Genomic DNA, 18,248 nt, shown 5'->3' on the forward strand with positions numbered 1-18,248 from the left:
TTCACAGCTTGTTTCTGAGGTTATTCTGGGGCATATAAATTGACTTAGAGTAGGGAGTCTGTAATGTTAGTGAAATTTATGCCTTTCTGGGGGTTCTGCCAAATCCCGCAATACTCTGACCCATGGTTTTACTTCAGTATGGACAAACATGATTATTAGATTCTATTAAAATAGTCTATAAAACAAAGTCTCATCACTTTTAACTGGGTAATGATAGATTCATTTTCAAAAATGTAATTAAAAAATATTTGTGTAATTTTTTCCTCTACTACTTCATGTGATTTTCCTAAGAACACCAGTGTGATATATCGAAGGGTAGACAAGTCTGATAAATAGTAAAATAAGAAATATTAATTGGATGTTTAAGGGTCAGCTACGACCAGAACTCAACCTTAATTCAAACAATATATTCAGAAATAAAATGAATGGGTTATAAAATGATAATACACATTGGAAAACAGGTGATCTTTTTCTTATTTTAGTCATCTCCTCTGTACAATTCCTTATTGCTACAATAAAATAGCTTAATTTATTTTTCCTTTTATAAAGCATTAGCTATTCTGTATATTATTAGAATGAAAATATTTAGATTACACTGCTTTTCAAACAAAATTATTGCTTTTGTTCAATGCAAAATATAACTTCTGCTAGTATTCCTTTTAAATAAGTATATTAATGTCAATCTATTTAAATAATTTGTGCTTTGTTTACATACAGAACTAAATCACAGAGCTGATTAGTTTTTAAAACTATACTTATTAAATAAAATAAATATAATAAATCAGGACAGAATTTAAGTTGAATTAAAATGTAGTTCATGATGAATTGATGATTTTTTTATAGAAATTGTGACATGTCAGATTTGAAGATGTTTTAATCCAGTAATATTTTTAGATGTCTTAGAAAACAACCTTATTTATGTTATGGAATTTATTCATGTGAAATTGTTGGAGGCAAATATATTGATATGCCTTTTAAGCAAAGATTGGTGGCTTGAACTGACTGAACTAGAAGATATTAACCACCTACAGAAAGTGATGTAATGATTTTTTCTTATGAACATTATAGTGTGTACAATATGGAAAATACAGTTTAGAGATAAAGGGGGCAGTGAATAAATCAACCTTACCAGAACAGGGAGATGTGGATGGGAATTGTGGACCATATGCTTGAACAGGTAAGTTGGACTCACGTGAAAGAAGACTTGAAACGTCAACTTGAGTTTGAGAGAATCATTAAAGATTTTTGAACAGGGAAGCTTCATTATGATTTCTCATGTTTTAATGTCAAAACTAAATCCCTCCAAGTAAGAAGGTATGGCCGAAGAAGATCATGACAAGTCAAACCTACGTTTTTGGAGAGCAATGTTAACCATGTAGGTGAAAGAAAGCACCAGCAGTTACCGTCACATAGGGACTCAATGAATCGTAGTTGAACATTTTCTTCTGTCTTCAAATATACTCTAAAAACCTTTTCACATATTGTTGGATAAATTGATCAAGATAGAGCGCATGAAATTCAACAGATTGGGAAAAATCTAAAACCTGGAATGTTTAGACTTTTAACACGGGTTTAGGCTGCTGAAAACTTTTGGTGATATTGCTAAAAGTTTGGCGACAACTGATCAGTAGTATAAGGACATGAGATTATCTCTACTGGAGTGTCAGTTAATATTATGTATAACTTTTGTTATTTTTTGTTTAGTAAATTGCACCTGGTATATTTAATAGGGTGAGTTTTGCTGTGTATTTAAGTATCAATTACAAAAGTGAAAAAAGTAGGGCCTTTTTTTTTTTTTGGGCCTTTCTTAAATATAATTTGTTATAATAAATTGTCATGTTCTCCCTTTGTGACATGTCAATTTTATTTAAGAATCATGAGAAGGCAAGACAGCTTTAGAAGAAATTTCCTAAAGACTAACTTTACTGGAACAAATTCTCTTACAAGAATACCTGCTTTTAATTTAATGAATAGAATAAGTAGCTTCAGGCTTAGTTCCATAAAAACAAGCTAAATATATGTGCTAAAAGCCATTTGAGAGATCACATTTGCTGTATCATAACCGAACAGGCTACTTTATCAATAAGTAAAGCCCTCTGTCTAGTTTCTATGTAATGAAAATATCTGAACACAAATCAGCCTTTGTGTTTCCTAAGAAAGAAGCTAATACATTTTAGTGGGAAACTTAGTCTGCTTGAGAGCAATTTAATGGAGGAAATCATTTCACTGCTTAAGTCATGTAAGTAGATGTGCTACATTTCGATCTTTTTATTTTTTAATATTTCACTTCTATTTGCTACTTCAGCAGTACTACCCTGTCCTTTTAGCCATATTGTGGGTTATAAAAGACTTTGGACTGGGATGTAGTATGGTCCCTTCTCTCATAGATCTTATGGGGTTCCTCGGCAGCATGTTTTTGAAGTAAACCTTTGGGTATGACTGTTGGGGATGATCGCTTGGGTGTGTGGGTGTAGCGGACCCCACACGACTGTAAGATAAAGGCTGCTGGGAGGCTGGGATTGCTCCGAAGAGAGGAGACAGTGCCGGCAGCTGGTACCAGAAGACATAAGGTTATTCCACGTACAGCCCACATTCAGCTCTGGAATTTAGCCCTGGAAGGTAATATCACTGGGACTGGAATCAGCCTCCTTACTGGGATAATTCTACTTTTTTCAGTTAAGGTGTTATAGGTCTCCTGAAAATAAAACAGGCAAACAAAAATATGGTTTTGGAAGAACCCATAAGTACGACCTGGGGTTCACTGTGTCCTGTCATTCACGTAGCATACAGCCTCTGATGAGATGAAAGGAGCAAGCGGGTATCCCTGTGTCTGTTGCTCTTCATAAATTAGTGGTGCTGTTTGCACAGAGACTGCTGGCTTCGTCACAGTGCAGACAACAACTGCTCTTCATTTTCAGGGGCTTGATTACGTTCATGAATAAAGCGGGCAGCCTGCAATAATGCGAAAGAGTTTGTTTCCCTTCAGCCGCTTTATGAGTGTGGGATTGCCTGCCTTGAAAACCTTTTGCAGGGGGGTAGGGGGTGGTGGTGGTGGGATGAATTGGGAGATTGGGATTGACATGTATACACTAATATGTATAAAATAGATAACTAATAAGAACCTGCTATATAAAAAATAAATAAAAATAGAGATCATACTTTAAAAAAGAAAAAACATTTTGCAAATATTTTTTATAAATGCTTTATTTATTTATACACTAAAGTTTGGTGTGACTCCTGAAGAAATAGAGGAAGTTGACAGAGAATGTGTCAACCACTGTAAAAAAGCAACTCTTACCCAGCTTTCAAATTTGTCAGTTTTAAAATCTCTGTTTAAATAAGAGAATAGGGCTTAGTTTTTGTTTTCTTTAATTTAAAACTATACAAAATTTTCAGCATAATTTTCAAAAATAAACTGCAGGAATATTTGGGAGAATACAGAAGCTTATCTTTTGTTTAAACGTTATAAAGATAAGGTTAAGAAGTTTTATCTTTCCTTAGAGATAGATCTTTTCCTATTTTTCTCATCTTCAAATAGCTCACATATTTCTAAAATATATGGTATATACTAAGTCTTTATTCTGGAAGGTTCCAGTTTTTTATATGGCATTTAAAAAGTGCATTATCACAAAAGACTCAGTGATGAACGATATCTAGAACAAGAAGGAGTTAATATTTTTGTTGACGATTTCATTCTCTGGGCTAATTAAATTTTCATTCTTGATTAAAAGTACCTGAAAGATTGGTAAGCTTGTCCTCTTGGGTTGAAATGTTAGATTTAGGACTTTAATAAAAATTACATTCCTATTTTTAATGAAATATAGGAATGTGTTCAAAATTAACTATCTTTGTTTAAAAAGCAGGTAAATTAAGAGTGAGAATGTGAATGTAATTAAAGTATTGTCCTCTTTTACACTAACAGATATTACCTACTGTGAAGTGTATAGCTAGTGTATAGCTACTGTAAAACCGGTGTAAAATGTATGTACATATCCACATACATATAGTCGAAGGCACAAGGATGTAGTGAATATTTGAATACCTTAATGTATGAGAAGATGAGTAGATTTATATAAATGTTACAATAGTAAGCCTGGAATACATTAATCTTATTTTGTTCACTTTTGTTATGCTTTACAGAGGTGAACGATATTTAAAATTATTCCTTGGAAGAGCATTATGTGCAAGGATAAAGGAACAGTGTTATTTCTAACACTGAGAATTACCTGATCAAAGGCCCAAGGGTAAGAGAACAGGTAGCCTTAGACGGGCAGCGTTGAGGAGACGTGTTGGCTTTTCTCTTTCTCTAGACCTAGAGCAGATACGCAGTAAATGTAATGAACTGAACTGCATGAATACATGGATAAATGAATGAATGATACTTAGCAGGAAGCTGGTTCTGAAATAAAATGAAAGAGTTCTCTCCCTCTCCCCCTTCATCCTTCCCTTCCCTTCATGCATTTAATATCTCTGTTGAGTACCTACTAAGTGCCGGCACTGCCAGGTGCTTAGATGGTACGTTGCCCAAATTTTCAAGCTATTTTACTTTTATTGGCTCCTTCAGGCTTCTGATACGCCAACATTTGTTTACTGATTTTATAAGCTAGGAAGGATGGAAGTCCCTGGCTTTCCAGTGGTTAGGACTCAGCACTTTCACTGCCGAGGGCCTGGGTTCAAGATCCTACAAGCTTCATGGCGTACCCCTCCCACCCCCGGCTCCCAGTAGCCAGGAAGGAGCACGTTATAATGTTTCTGTCGGTGGTGTATTCTGAATGTGATTGCATTTTCCCCTTGGTTTGAAGCAGCGCGTGGTTTAGTGTGTTATCTCACACGGCAGCCACCAGTGCAATTGGTCTTTATCCAACTGTCCTGTATCTCTGAAATGTTAAAAGTTTTTTCTTTTGAATCTGTGTCAGCAAGCTGCTATTAATTATGAAAATGACTAATTTTAATATATTCTAGATGAAAGTTCCAGAGCTTAAATTACTTTTCAGCTGGAAATAAAGCTTGCTTTGCATGAAGCAAAAAAAATTGAAAAGCGTAGAACTAAGTGTGGAAACACATTGAAGTCTAGAACTAAGAGGTTACTTTGCCATATTTCTTTTTTAAGTTTTAGGAAGTAAACTTTCAGGTGTTTTAATTCTGACTGATGATAGGTTATGATAATATCACCTATTGCTATGATAATCTTACCTAGAAAGCACAATAACCTGCTTATGGTAGGCTAAACAATTCTTTCTTGATTTTATATTAAATACATTTTCAGTTAAGTTTTTGTTTTTAAAGTTGTACCTTTCTCTTAATTATTTTGGCACAATCAGGCTTTTCTATTTCTTTTTTTTCTTTTAAATTAATTAATTTACTTTTGCTGTGTTGGGTCTTCGTTTCTGTGTGAGGGCTTTCTCTAGTTGTGGCAAGCGGGGGCCACTCTTCATTGCGGTGCGCGGGCCTCTCACTATCGCGGCCTCTCTTGTTGCGGAGCGCAGGCTCCAGACGCGCAGGCTCAGTAGTTGTGGCTCACGGTCCCAGTTGCTCCGCAGCATGTGGGATCCTCCCAGACCAGGGCTTGAACCCGTGTCCCCTGTATTAGCAGGCAGATTCTCAACCACTGCGCCACCAGGGAAGCCCATTTTCAGTTAAATCTTTTCAATGTGAGAACTGTGCATTTATTGCCTAGAAGATGACTTAGCATTTCATCAGGGTCTTTATCATTTTGTTAACTTCATATTAATCTTACTTTTACATGAGGGATCACAAGGGATGATTCTTAAAAGGTAACTATGTATTGAGTAAAGGCCAGGACATGTGGGAGGTTACAACTAGCTATGTTTTTGAGATTTATCTGTCCCCCTATCTCTTATTCATCTGTGTGAATTGATTTATACAATTTCTTTTTATAGATATGTGGCATTTATTTACCCTCCCTGTGATGGATATTTTAATAATTCCCAACTTATATTTGCACTGTAGTGCTGCAACAAACATTCTTGTTCATGTCTCCGAGGGCATGTGTTTCTCTAGGGTTTATATGTAGAAGTGAAATTGTGGCTTATAGGCTGTGACCTCATCAACTTGACCAGATATTTTGCAGAATTACTCTTCTAAGGAGCTGAACCTATTTAAACTCCCACAAGCAGTTGGTGTGCTTTGTCCTTATTCCACATCCTTCCCAACACTTCCCAATAATTCTGAAATTATTGTCAGAATTTAAAAAAAAATTCTAAAAAAATTTTTTAATTAAAAAAGAATTTTAAAATAAAATTTGATGAACTGATAGATGTGAAATGGTATCTTGTTTTCAAAACGTGCAGTTTCCTAATTACTGGGGTGTCTGAATGTCTTTCCAAAAATACTTCTTTATTTTGCGTGTTCTTTATTTTCTCTTATGAATATGTCTTGTGAATCTGTATACACACTTAGGAGATATGTACCATGTTGTGTTTCTGTATGTATTAAAAATTTTCTTCTAGGTACAGATATTGCCACATCTTAAAGTTTTAGCTAAAATAATTCAAATTTCTTTCCATATTCTATGGCAATTCAAGCTCTCCAGAAGTTTTCTGCACATTTCCACAGTCTGCAGTCTCATGGTTACTACTGCCTCTGCTTCCCTGCTTTCTTTCATTTGCTTTTGTGTCTCTTTTCTATCATATTAATTTCATATGAAAATTTTTTTCTTAATTACCACTCCATAGACACACACAGACATGTACACACATTAACCTAAGTTGTATGTATAAAATAAATTTTATGAGATGATGGTGATAAAGGAAGGTGAAATCTAAAAATCACAAATAATTTCAAATTGAACACGGATTCCTGTGTTTGCAAGTGTTTTCTAGCCCACCCTCCACCATCAATCCATGGAACTACCATCCTCACATCATTCTCTCTGGCCCTCATGTCTCCCACTTCCTTGTGTGATACTCTGCTCTTCTCAGATGGTGAGATGAGGGGATCTTCTGGTTCCTTACATTTATTATATGAGCATGGAAATAGCAACCGTCACGTGGCTCTGAGGGTGAATTTAAAAGAAATACTTTTGTTTTAGGTTAAAAAACCTTTTATCTTTTTATGTTAAAAATTTCCCCAGCTTTATTGAGATATAATTGATATTGTGTAAATGTAAGATGTACAACCCATTGATTGGATACTCTTACGTATTGCAACATGGGTACCACTGTGGTGTTAGCTAACACCTCCATCAAGTCACATAATTACCAGTTCTTTTTTGCAGCAAGAACATTTAAGATCTACTCTTTCAGCAACTTTCAAGTATATACTACAGTACTGTTAACTGTAATCACAGTGATGTTCATTATATCCCCAGAACTTAATCATTTTGTAACTAGAAGTTTGTATTCTTTGACCAGGGTCATTTCTCCGCCCTCCAGCCCCTGCTAAGCACCATTCTACTCTCTAAACTTAGTACTTGTTGATCAACCTATTGTCTATTAGATATTTTAGAAACAATGAATTTCCTAAATCCCACATTCATGAAAAGTACAGTGACCTTTTATAAAGTGTAGACAAGGTATGTAATCTTTTTTTTCCTAGTATTTAAATTGAGTCTGTTTTATATTTTCAAATGTTAATGTTGATAACATTAGTAATCTATGGAAAGAAAGAAACAATTAATTATTAACTACTTTTGAAACAGAGCTCATTTATCTTAGAAGTGTTTACTTCCAAAAGTAGTAATAGGCTATTAAAGTTAATCAGGCATTTTTAGAAGATTCAAAATATGTTTTCTTTAAAATATTTTTCTTATAACTAAATATAGAAAAAAAGAAAATAAGCTGAATTAATATCAAATTTTTCTAAATATTATGTGGCAGTAAACTTCAAGGGAAACTTGTGATGTCACTAATGTGTGGTTGACACTCACTTTGTAATGTAATATTTATGAATTCTTTTAAAAACCTTTTACTCCATGAACAAACTTTTTCATTATGTTGATAATGCAATCTAAAATGTACATGATATTAAAAGTGAAATTCATGCTTTCCCCCACGCCCAGATTAGCTTTGTGCATTTAACATCTGAATATGGATTTTTTTTGATGATGTCAGCTAATATATTTTGTCAGTGTGTGTCTTGGAATTAATATTTCTAACAGTAAGCAGTTTTAATATTGAAAGTAGGGTATTTCCCTGTTTATAAGAGGCTGGTAGAAAGGTAAAGATTGAGGGATCCTTTGAATATATCTAAATTTATTTAATGTGAAGAATACAATTACAGTAAAAGTAATAATTTCATTATATGTTTTTACTGATTATAAATTTCATTAACAAATTCTGTTGAAATATACCCTTGATGCACTTACCAGCTCTTTTGATAGATCATTTTTTTAATAGCTATTTTTGAGTCAACATATTTAGTTTCATGAAGGGTGATTTGTCTCTATTAAATGTCCAATGTATTTTAAGGCCCTACAAAATTTTATCTAAGCTAGGTAATGCTATGATTTAATGATCAATTTATTTATATTATTTTTACAAGAAAGATAAAATATTGGCATTATTAAAATATTAAAGAAATTATTTTAAAACTCAACAATGTGTCTTTTCACATTTTTCGTACTACCTCATAAGTAGTAGTTTATCGTGAGATATTAATTTATGTCTCACTATGGTTGTTGTGTGGCATATGCCACATGAAAACCTTTTGTTTTTCCTCTGCCTTACTGGTTGAACCCCAAGTTTGGGGGTGATCACCCTCTATGGCAATGTGCTTAGGGACAGTGAACCCTGCTGGAGCTCTAGGAGATGGTGTAAAATGGAATAGGAAGTGTGTGTATGGTAGTGAAGTTTTGAATAACTGTGGTGGGAAATGGGAAAGCGGCCCATTTGGGAAAGCGGCCCAAATGGGAAAGCTCAGCGGCCATGGCTCACGGGCCCAGCTGCTCCGTGGCATGTGGGATCTTCCCGGACCGAGGCACGAACCCGTGTCCCCTGCATCGGCAGGCAGACTCTCAACCACTGCGCCACCAGGGAAGCTCTAATTTTTAAATATATTTTTTAAAACCACTTTGTTGAGGTATGATTGATAAACAAAAAGCTGTATGTCCTGTATAAAACTTGACAAACAATTTGGAGATAAGTATACACCTGTGAAACCATCACCACAATCTACGCCATAAACATATTGGAGGAGGTTGATCATTGACAAGAGTAATGGTGTGGAAGAGCCAGGCGACATCCAGCTCCTCCCTACGGCCCAGCTCTGTAAAGTAGTAGAGATGTTTCTTTCTTTCTTTTTTTTTTTTTAATTGGGGTATAGTTGATTTACAATGTTGTGTTAGTTTCTGCTGTACAGCAAAGTGAATCAGTTATACATATACATATATCTACTCTTTTTGGATTCTTTTCCCATATAGGCCATTACAGAGTATTGAGTAGAGTTCCCTGTGCTATACAGTAGGTCCTTAGGAGTTATCTATTTTATATATAGTAGTGTGTATGTGTCAATCCCAATCTTCCAGTTTATCCCTACTCCCCCTTACCCCTGGGAACCATAAGTTTATTTCCTACATCTGTGACTCTATTTCTGTTTTGTAGATGAGTTCATTTGTAGCCTTTTTTTAGATTCCACATATAAGCAATATAATATACAATGCGATATTACTCAGCCTTAAAAGAGAACAAAATAATGCCATTTGCAGCAACATGGATGGACCTAGAGATTGTCATACTGAGTGAAGTAAGTCAAACAGACAAAGAGATGTTGTTTCAATAACATATCTAAGTATGAAAATAAAATTAATTTTGATAGACTCATGATTCTATCCAATGAAACCTATTTTCAATACTTAGCATAATTTAAAGTGAAGGGCTTTATAAAGAAATGAATAACACACAAATAAGTAAGATTGACTTGAATGAAATTTGTAAACAAACTTTGAGAATGGACTGGAGAAAGCATGTAGTGAGAGAAAGTATTTAGAATAAAGTTGCATAATAGAAATTATGGGCAAAATCATGAGTTTATATATGAAAAATTTATTTTAAACTTATTTTAATTATAAAAGGTATAACATGGTTATATAAAATTGAAAATAAAATCTTTGTTTGTCAATAACTCAGCAAGTAAGGTTCTGTGATGAGCTTAAGTCCCTTAAGACTCAAATTTGAAGTCTTGGTGGTAATTCTTAGAACACCAAGAGCACATTTTACATTTTTATATAAATAAAAATGAACTAAGTTCTGTTTACCAAACAATATCAATAATTATCAGTCATTTCAATAATGTCTTTTTATTATATCATCTCTTAATGAATTAGAAATACAGTTCATATAAGTGGCATTATTGTCTAATTTGAAATTTTAAATAATATAATAATTCATTGTAAATTATAAAGTACAGTTTATTAAAACTGTGAGAATTTTCTTAATAGTTAAGCTTTTTTTCCCTCTATAGCCTTGGGGGAAGAGCAGATTAAGATTAAAATATTAAACAATCGTCCATAATATTTAATTGGTAAAGTGGTAAGATATAATGGAAAATACGATACCTCTCTTTCTTCAGGCAAATAGAGGACTTAAATTTTATAGCCATTCCTCAATGTAGCTGTTCATGATGGGAAATTATCCATGCATATCTTCATGCTTTTAGCATAAAATATATCTAGCAATAAATGGGATATATATGCTATAGCTCTCATGCAGAAGGCAAAGGGCTTGAAACAGCATCTCAAGATCCAGAAAGTCATAACAGTAAATAAAAGGTAATTGTTGGATAGCTATGCTGTGTTTCTTTTATGCCAGAGTAATTCTGCCTGTGGGCTAACTTTAGTATAAACAAAGATAATTGAACTTTTGCACCTTGAAGAATATTTTCCTCTTGTACTATTTCTTTGACTCCATCTCCTCAGGGTGTAACTTGACTTGAATGTTAACTTATGAAGCATATTCATTTTTTTACCATAAGTAGGAATAAACTGAAGCTACTTTATAGTAGAATAAACATTGGTCTTTGTTATGGGAAAACATTTGTTATTGTTATCAGATAGGCAACATGCTTAAGAGTTTAAGAACAGGGTTCTAGAGTTAGAGAACCTGAGTTTGAATACTCTCTCAAGACCTGCATCTAGGCTTTCATTTCCTTGCTTGTAGGATGGGGATAATAATAGTACCTTCTTCTAGGTTGCAATTAATAAGAATTGGTCATGGTAATTCCAGTAAAGTAACTAGTATCATGCCTGGTATGTAATAAGCGCTCAGTAGATGGTAGCTATCCTTCTTCCTTTACGTGTGGTGTATATTTTTTCCCTAACATTTGAGTGGCAGCAGAACATCTCAGGGTAAAAATTGTCTAATGGAATTTCTGTAAGTGGGGAATTGCATAAAGTCAATTGGCACATTATCAGAAGTGCCTCAGTGGCCAGGCAGGAGAAGGGCCTTGGTGATCCAGACTTCCTTGGACCTGCTCCTGATGGGCTTTCCAAGAGTTAAATTGCACGTGTGTGGGGTTATGGCCAAACATGCTCTCTAATGGTAAAGACAAGCCATTGAGAGAAATTAGTTGGTGAATAATAACTGGTACATTTTAAAGCAAACTCTTTTTACTGCCCAGCTGGTAATCAGATGTAATTTCGAATTTCATTAAATTGTAATATTTTGACTCTCACTGTAGTAGAAACTAACATAAACACCAAAATCTAAGGTTTGGTGCAAAGCGACAGAGTCCATGGAAAACTATTCAATGACTTAACGAAAGCCTTTATCTTCTTAGTATCCTTTGCCAAATGAGAACTTCACATGTGAAAGGCTTTACATTTTTGATATTGCTAGATTCATTTGGATCACTTTCGGGGATGTATGCAGTTTACTTTGGCATTTCTTTAGATTATGCATTTGTGAGTTTTTAGATAGAGCCACTAACTTTAAATTGGTCCTTTCACAACAGCATGGAATCAATAAGTAAATGCATAGTCTTCAGAGCAATGTGAAAGGTTTTGTGCTTGGTAGAATATGGCAAAAAGTTTCATCTAAGATTTCACTGAACTACTTTGGAGGGTACTGTTCATTAAGATAATTTTTATTTTGGTCCAAATGTTGCTAATTATTGTTCCATAAAATTATGTAACTATTTGATAGTTGTACTTCCTACCTGCTGGAAATGTGAAATATTATTATTGCTTGTCTGGGCGGCATTTTAGAGGGTTTTCTCTTTATGTGAGGAAAGACAATATGGAGAGAGATGGACACTAAATCCCTGGAAAGTGTGATTTAGGAAAGGGGTCAGAGGGGTGGACAAAGGTGTCCTGCAGTTTAAGAAGGAACAATAAATTCTCTGTTCATGTTATGATGTTTAAAATCTGGGTTTAATATGCTTACTTTCTAGCCGTAGTCTCAGGGCAATACTTTAGGATGATCTAGGCCAATTTGCTTAATTTGTTTTTATTACGAACCTTCATAGTAGGTTTAAATTAAATTGTCTCTGTATTTGGCAACTCTTATGCAATATATTTAGTGTATTTGTTATTTTAATGGGATCATATATTTCGAATGCAAATTAAGAATATATTTAATAATCGTCAGCCTACACTGGTACAGCTATTCTGGAAAGCAATTTGACAACACTTAGCAAAAATATGTGTTCTCTCTCCCTCTTTTTCTTCTTTCTGATTCTCTACTGCTTATATATATATATTGGAAAATTTTTTAGAGAACATTTGGGGACATATAAATGCATATTAATTGCAGTGTTTCTTGTAATAGCTGGCAGTTGAGGCAGTCTGGGTGTCTGTAATTGAGGGAAAGGTAAGAAAAATACACAGAAATGCGTTATGGAATAGTATGCATCATGAGGAATAATCAACTGGATGCATACCTAGTGACAGGAATAGACTTTAAAAACATAAGGTAGAGTGAAGAAGGGCAGAGTGAGAATGAGGTATGTAGCACAATACCGTATATTGGTATCTTAAAAATACATGTACCAAACAATTCTATATATTTTACTGGAACACATAAAAATCAAAGAGTTCACATGAAGCACATTAGAGTGATTGCTTAGGGAATATGATTGTATAATTATTGTATCATCCAACCTCATACATTTTAAGAGATATGGGGGATGTGAAGAATAGCTAGGAAGAAGGAAAGTGAAAGAAAATGAAATTCTTAGGTATAAACCTTCCAAAACTTGTACAGGATCTGTACGCTGAAAATGCTGATGGAAAAAAAATCAAAGAACCTGAATAAATGGAGAGACATACCATATTCATGAATTGGGAGACTCAACATAGTAAAGATGACCTTTTTACCTAAATTACTCTATAGGTTTAACATAATTTTTATCAAAATCCTAGCAGACTTTGTGTGACCTATGCAGGCTTTTTCTAAAATTTATATGGAAAGGCACAGGACCTGAAATAGCTTAAACAACTTGGACAAAGAAGAGTGAAGTGGGAGGAATCACTCAACCAGACAACGAGACTTACTATATAGCTACATTAATTGAAAGTGTGGCATTGGCAGAGGGATAGACACATAGAACCGATTAAAGAGCCCCAGAATAGACCACAAAATTATGCCCAATTGATTTTTGATAGGTGCAAAAGCCATTCAATGGAGGAAGGAATTGCTATTCAACACACTGTGCTGAGCAGTTGGGTATCCATAGGCAAAATATTATTGTAATATTTTTGTATTAAAATGTCTAAATGTTTCAACCCAAAGATCTTCACAGGTTCTGTCTTTTCTGCCTTCATTTAAAGAACTTTTCTTTAATTTTTTCCCTAAGGCAAAATTTATTAAATAAGTCACCCCTGTGAATCTATTGAATATTCCATCAAATCTAAGTGCTGTTAATCATAGACCCTCTCAATTTCAGTGCATTCTAGTAGGCAGTATAAATTTATTCAGATAAATATGGTAGCTTCATCGAAAGCTTCTTCCCAGAATTTGAGTTAAACTAAATAAAAGTTAAATCATAAACATCGTTTGAGATCTCACTGTTTACTCAGTTCTTCTCTTGCTTTTTTCAGTAAGGACAAATTTCAGTGTCTCTTTGTTTGAAATGCTTTCAAGAATTGAAATATGTTAAAAGTTTTTAAAACTGTTTTTTAGTATGTATTTATTAAATATTGATTTAAGATTTTGGCTGATTTCTTTTGGTTGTAGTATGACCAGTTAGTTTATCTAATAGTCTGAATGAGAGAAAAAAAGGACTGAGTTTTGTTCATGATGATAGAGAATAGGGGAGAAAGAAATTCTAAGTATATTTAGAAGATAATTTTAACAAGACTGGGTAACTGAATGACTGTGGGGTGGGATTAGGAAGAGAAGGAACCCAGGATCAATGTTGAGTCTTGCAAGAGAATACTCTCAGGGACTGCTTTATGTTGTCCTCATTTTCCTTATTTCTATCTTAATTTTTAGTAAATTTTTTTTTTTTGAAAATTCTGTTCAACTCCAAGTCTGTGTGTAAGCTGCTCTAGAGAATCCATCCATTCCTTTGTCAATATTTTACTTAGTATATGTCAAATACTGGGCACTTAACTGTATTCAGGCAGTCCTCGATTTGCACAATTTTGTGTAACTGAAACTCATGCCCATCTGAACCGGGTCCTTGACTGACATGGCTCCATTGATCTTAGTTACCAGAGAACTGTGCAAAACGAGGGCCGCCTGTCTTTCATCTAGAGACAGGACTGAAAATGATGACTGCTTTCAACAAGCTTAAAATCTATGGCTGGAAATAGATGATTACCTTTCAGTGTGTTTTAAGGATTTAAAGATACCTTTCAGGATATAAGATAAGATCTCAGACAGACGACATCTGATGTGGATTGCTGGGGAAGAAGATTAGGAAAGAAATTCTGAAAATGGTGATATCAAGGGAAGAACAAAGGTCAGGTGAAGAAGAAGGTCTGGAGAGTTAAAGGGCCCACGAGTACTCCCCTAAGGCCGCAGCCAAGTGTGGGAGCTGGGAATGTTGGGAAGTAAGCTTGAAGAGTATTTAATTTCCCAAGAGTCTGTGTTTGTGTCCTTTCTCATTCCTAATTTTGCTTCTGTCTTTCTTACCTTTCTTAAATTTCCATCCTCTTTATGCTGTCATTTCTCTCCCACTTTCTCTTTTCTCTAGCTTCTTTTCTTTGTCTCATGACGTCTGTCCTAATAAGGGTTTTGTTTATGGTGATACTATTTTTCTAGAACATTCTTTTAGATTTAGTTATCCTTTACCCTTTTGTTTTTAATAAGGTCTGTTTTAATCTTTTAAAACTCTCTCTTGCTACTTTAAAAAAATTTTCTTTCATATGTTTCTGATTTCTTAAGATGATTATTACTTTCTTTGAACTTTTACAGTTTTCTTCTTTGGTAATGAATGTATTTTAGGGGATGCATTTTCCTTTGGTTACAGCTTTGCTGTAGCGCATAGATTTTACTATGAAGTGTTCTTTTCGACAGTCTGAAATTTTACTTTTTTTTTTTTTTTTACTTTGGTTTTCTTCTTTGAGGTAATCTAGAGGGTTTTGGGATAGATTTGACTAGGTTTACTGTAGTTTTAATTACCCCCAAAATATCAGTGGCTTACATCCACAAGGAGGTTCCATGTCCTTTATGTGTAGGTGATGACTTTTCCTGCTCGGGCTAAAGGAGCAGCCCTGTCTGGGATGATGTTGCCATAGTGACCAAGGGAAAGATGGTCTTGGCTCCCCGTCTCTGCTCAGAAGGGGTACATGTTGCTTCCACTCACATCTCATCTGTCAAAGCGAGTCCTGAGGCCAGGCCTGATATCATGGAATTGCGCTCACTGATGCTCCCACAGGGAGCACAGAACGCATATTGTATGAAACTTTAATCTACCCTAAAGAATGTTGATGTAGGTTGAATTGTGTTCCCTCCATAAAGAAATGTTGGAATCCTAACTTCAGAATGTGACTTTATTTGGAAATACCGTCTTTATAGAGGTTATTAAGTTAAAATGAGGTCAGTAGTGTGGACCCTAATGCTATATGATTGTTGTCCTATATAAAAGGCAAATTTTGACAGAGACAGACATGTACATGGGAGCACACCATCTACAAGCTAAGGAATGCCTGAGCCTCCCAGAAGCCAGAGGAGATGCATGAAACAGACTGTCCCTCACAGTCCCTAGAAGGACCCAGCCCTGAGAACAGCTTGATCTCACACTTCTAAGTCTTCAGACTGTGAGACAATCAATTTCCGTTGTTTAAGTCATCCAGTTCGTGGTGCTTTTTTATTGCAGCCCTGGGAAACCAACACAAATATGTTTCAAAATTTTGAAGATATGATCAGATTCTTATTTATTTCTAGTTTTATTACATTTTTATTAGAAAATTTAGCCAATAAAACCTCTGCTATTCAATATTTAAGCTTTTTTATGGTTAAAATTATGATCAGTTTTACAAATTTGCTTCAAATAGCAAATTCTGTAGTTGAAAAATTTCACTCAAATTTCAAAGGTTATCATATCTTTTTCTTTTCTATTCAGAAGTTTAAATAACACTGTTACCCTCTTCTAATTTACTACATTCAGGGTTTTGTAAACCTTATTTATATAAAAATTCAGATTCATCTTTCCAGAAAAATAAATAAATACCCTAGGTTTGAATCTACCCTTATGTTAATCTTTTCAGTCGTTTTATTATTATGTTGCCATGACCAGGATGATTAACAGTGTAGTAGGTTGATTATGTCATTGTAACTGTTTTCTCTTAGTGCCTTATCCATGAACATGCTTTCTTTTTTTCTTTCATTCCTTTTTTCCTTCCTCTTTTTTATTTCCTCTTTTTTTTTTTTTTTAACTGAAGCAGAACAGTGATTTCCTTCAGACAGCTGTCTGCAAGGCCTGTCTACAAGATCCCTCCATCTCTGTCAAACAGCCCCTTGGAAATTACAGAAATGTGCTTCTTTACTACAGAAATCTTCCTTTCCTTACCAGAGCGGCTGAAACTGACAGTGGTATCACAGCTCAGCTGGGAAAGGAAATGGGGAAAAAGAATTGGACAGGAGACGGAAGACGGAAAGTAACAGATTACAACCTGCTTTGTTCTCAGGAAAAGTTTAGATGCCATTAGAAGGCATATTGAATTTAAGTACATAATTTGTGATCCACTGAAATCATCTGCGTTCTTTTGAATCACGTAAGTATTATTTTATGACCTGATCTTGCATCAGGTAAGAGAGTGGTTCTAACTTACGTGTGTTTTGCCCTTTTTATCTCACATACTGTGATCTTGATGCTATTTTTAACTTACATGTTTATACATGTAGAAATGTCTAAAATAATTAATGTAACCAATTTTGTATCTTCAGGATTAGCTGTTTGCTGGAGCAAGTCTTTACAGTTGGACTATATTAGAATTCTATCTACATTTTAATTTGGTTCCTGCTGTGTGGATATATTAGACTGAATCTATTACCTGGCTCAATGGTCCTCTCAGTTTCCCTTTCTCATTCTGATTTTTATTGTAAGTGATCGTCAGCATACTGTAGAAATCTGCAAATCCAGTTTTGATCGCTCCCATGAGGTGCTGGTAACTATGACCTTACACTAAAAAAAACAAAACAAAACAAGAACTGAAGGAGTGTTGTGATATTTAATAGATTATCTTTTGATTAACGGTGCTAGTTGTGGAGTGTTTTGTGAGACTGTATGCTTGGACATTTCTTCTTTACTGATCCTTCATTTGAGTGTTTTGCAGAGGAAATTCTGTAGCAATCACCCCTTTGAGGCAGGACCTGGTTTCACATTAAACATTCCTGCGTTATGTGTAATTTTACTTTGAGTTGCCTCTTATCCTGGTGATCACGAACTACCTGCTGTTTTTTCGTTTGAAGATACTGTCTCTCTGAGTATTTATTATAATTTCAGCTTTAAATATAGTCTTTTCATGCATTTAATACATTTAATCCTTACTGTGAAACAGATTAATGGACCTTTGGTGGAAAGCTTAGGAGCATTAATTTAGTTCACTCTGGTTTATTTGTGTTGCAGTCTTACTGGGGTATACTTTTTCAGGGCACGTCTGGAAGTTAAGAGAGATGATGTCAAGTGGTAATAGCATGGCACTTCATTTTCTCATGCTGCCCCACAGTTTGATGAAGAGTGCTCTTAGGGAAAAAGAAATACTACTAATTCATTTCATTTGCAGCTCCACCTTAGAACTGTCCTGTCATCACCTTGTATCTGGCACCTTGTTGTGGACCCTCATCCTGATTCTAAGATCATTTTTCCCTCACTCTTTTTATCTTTCCTCTTTCTATTTTTGTTTC

At 34.6% G+C, this 18,248-nt stretch overlaps 1 protein-coding gene across 1 annotated transcript in view; it reads left to right on the plus strand.

The window, feature by feature from the left end:
• Positions 1–18,248, plus strand: part of GPC5 (glypican 5) — a gene marked incomplete at both ends in the record, with an annotated part of 1,374,381 nt that overhangs the window by 40,384 nt on the left and 1,315,749 nt on the right. The window lies entirely within an intron of this gene.

This window comes from Leucopleurus acutus (assembly GCF_964270905.1).
Source record: "Leucopleurus acutus genome assembly, chromosome: 18".
Classification (NCBI taxonomy): domain Eukaryota; kingdom Metazoa; phylum Chordata; class Mammalia; order Artiodactyla; family Delphinidae; genus Leucopleurus; species Leucopleurus acutus.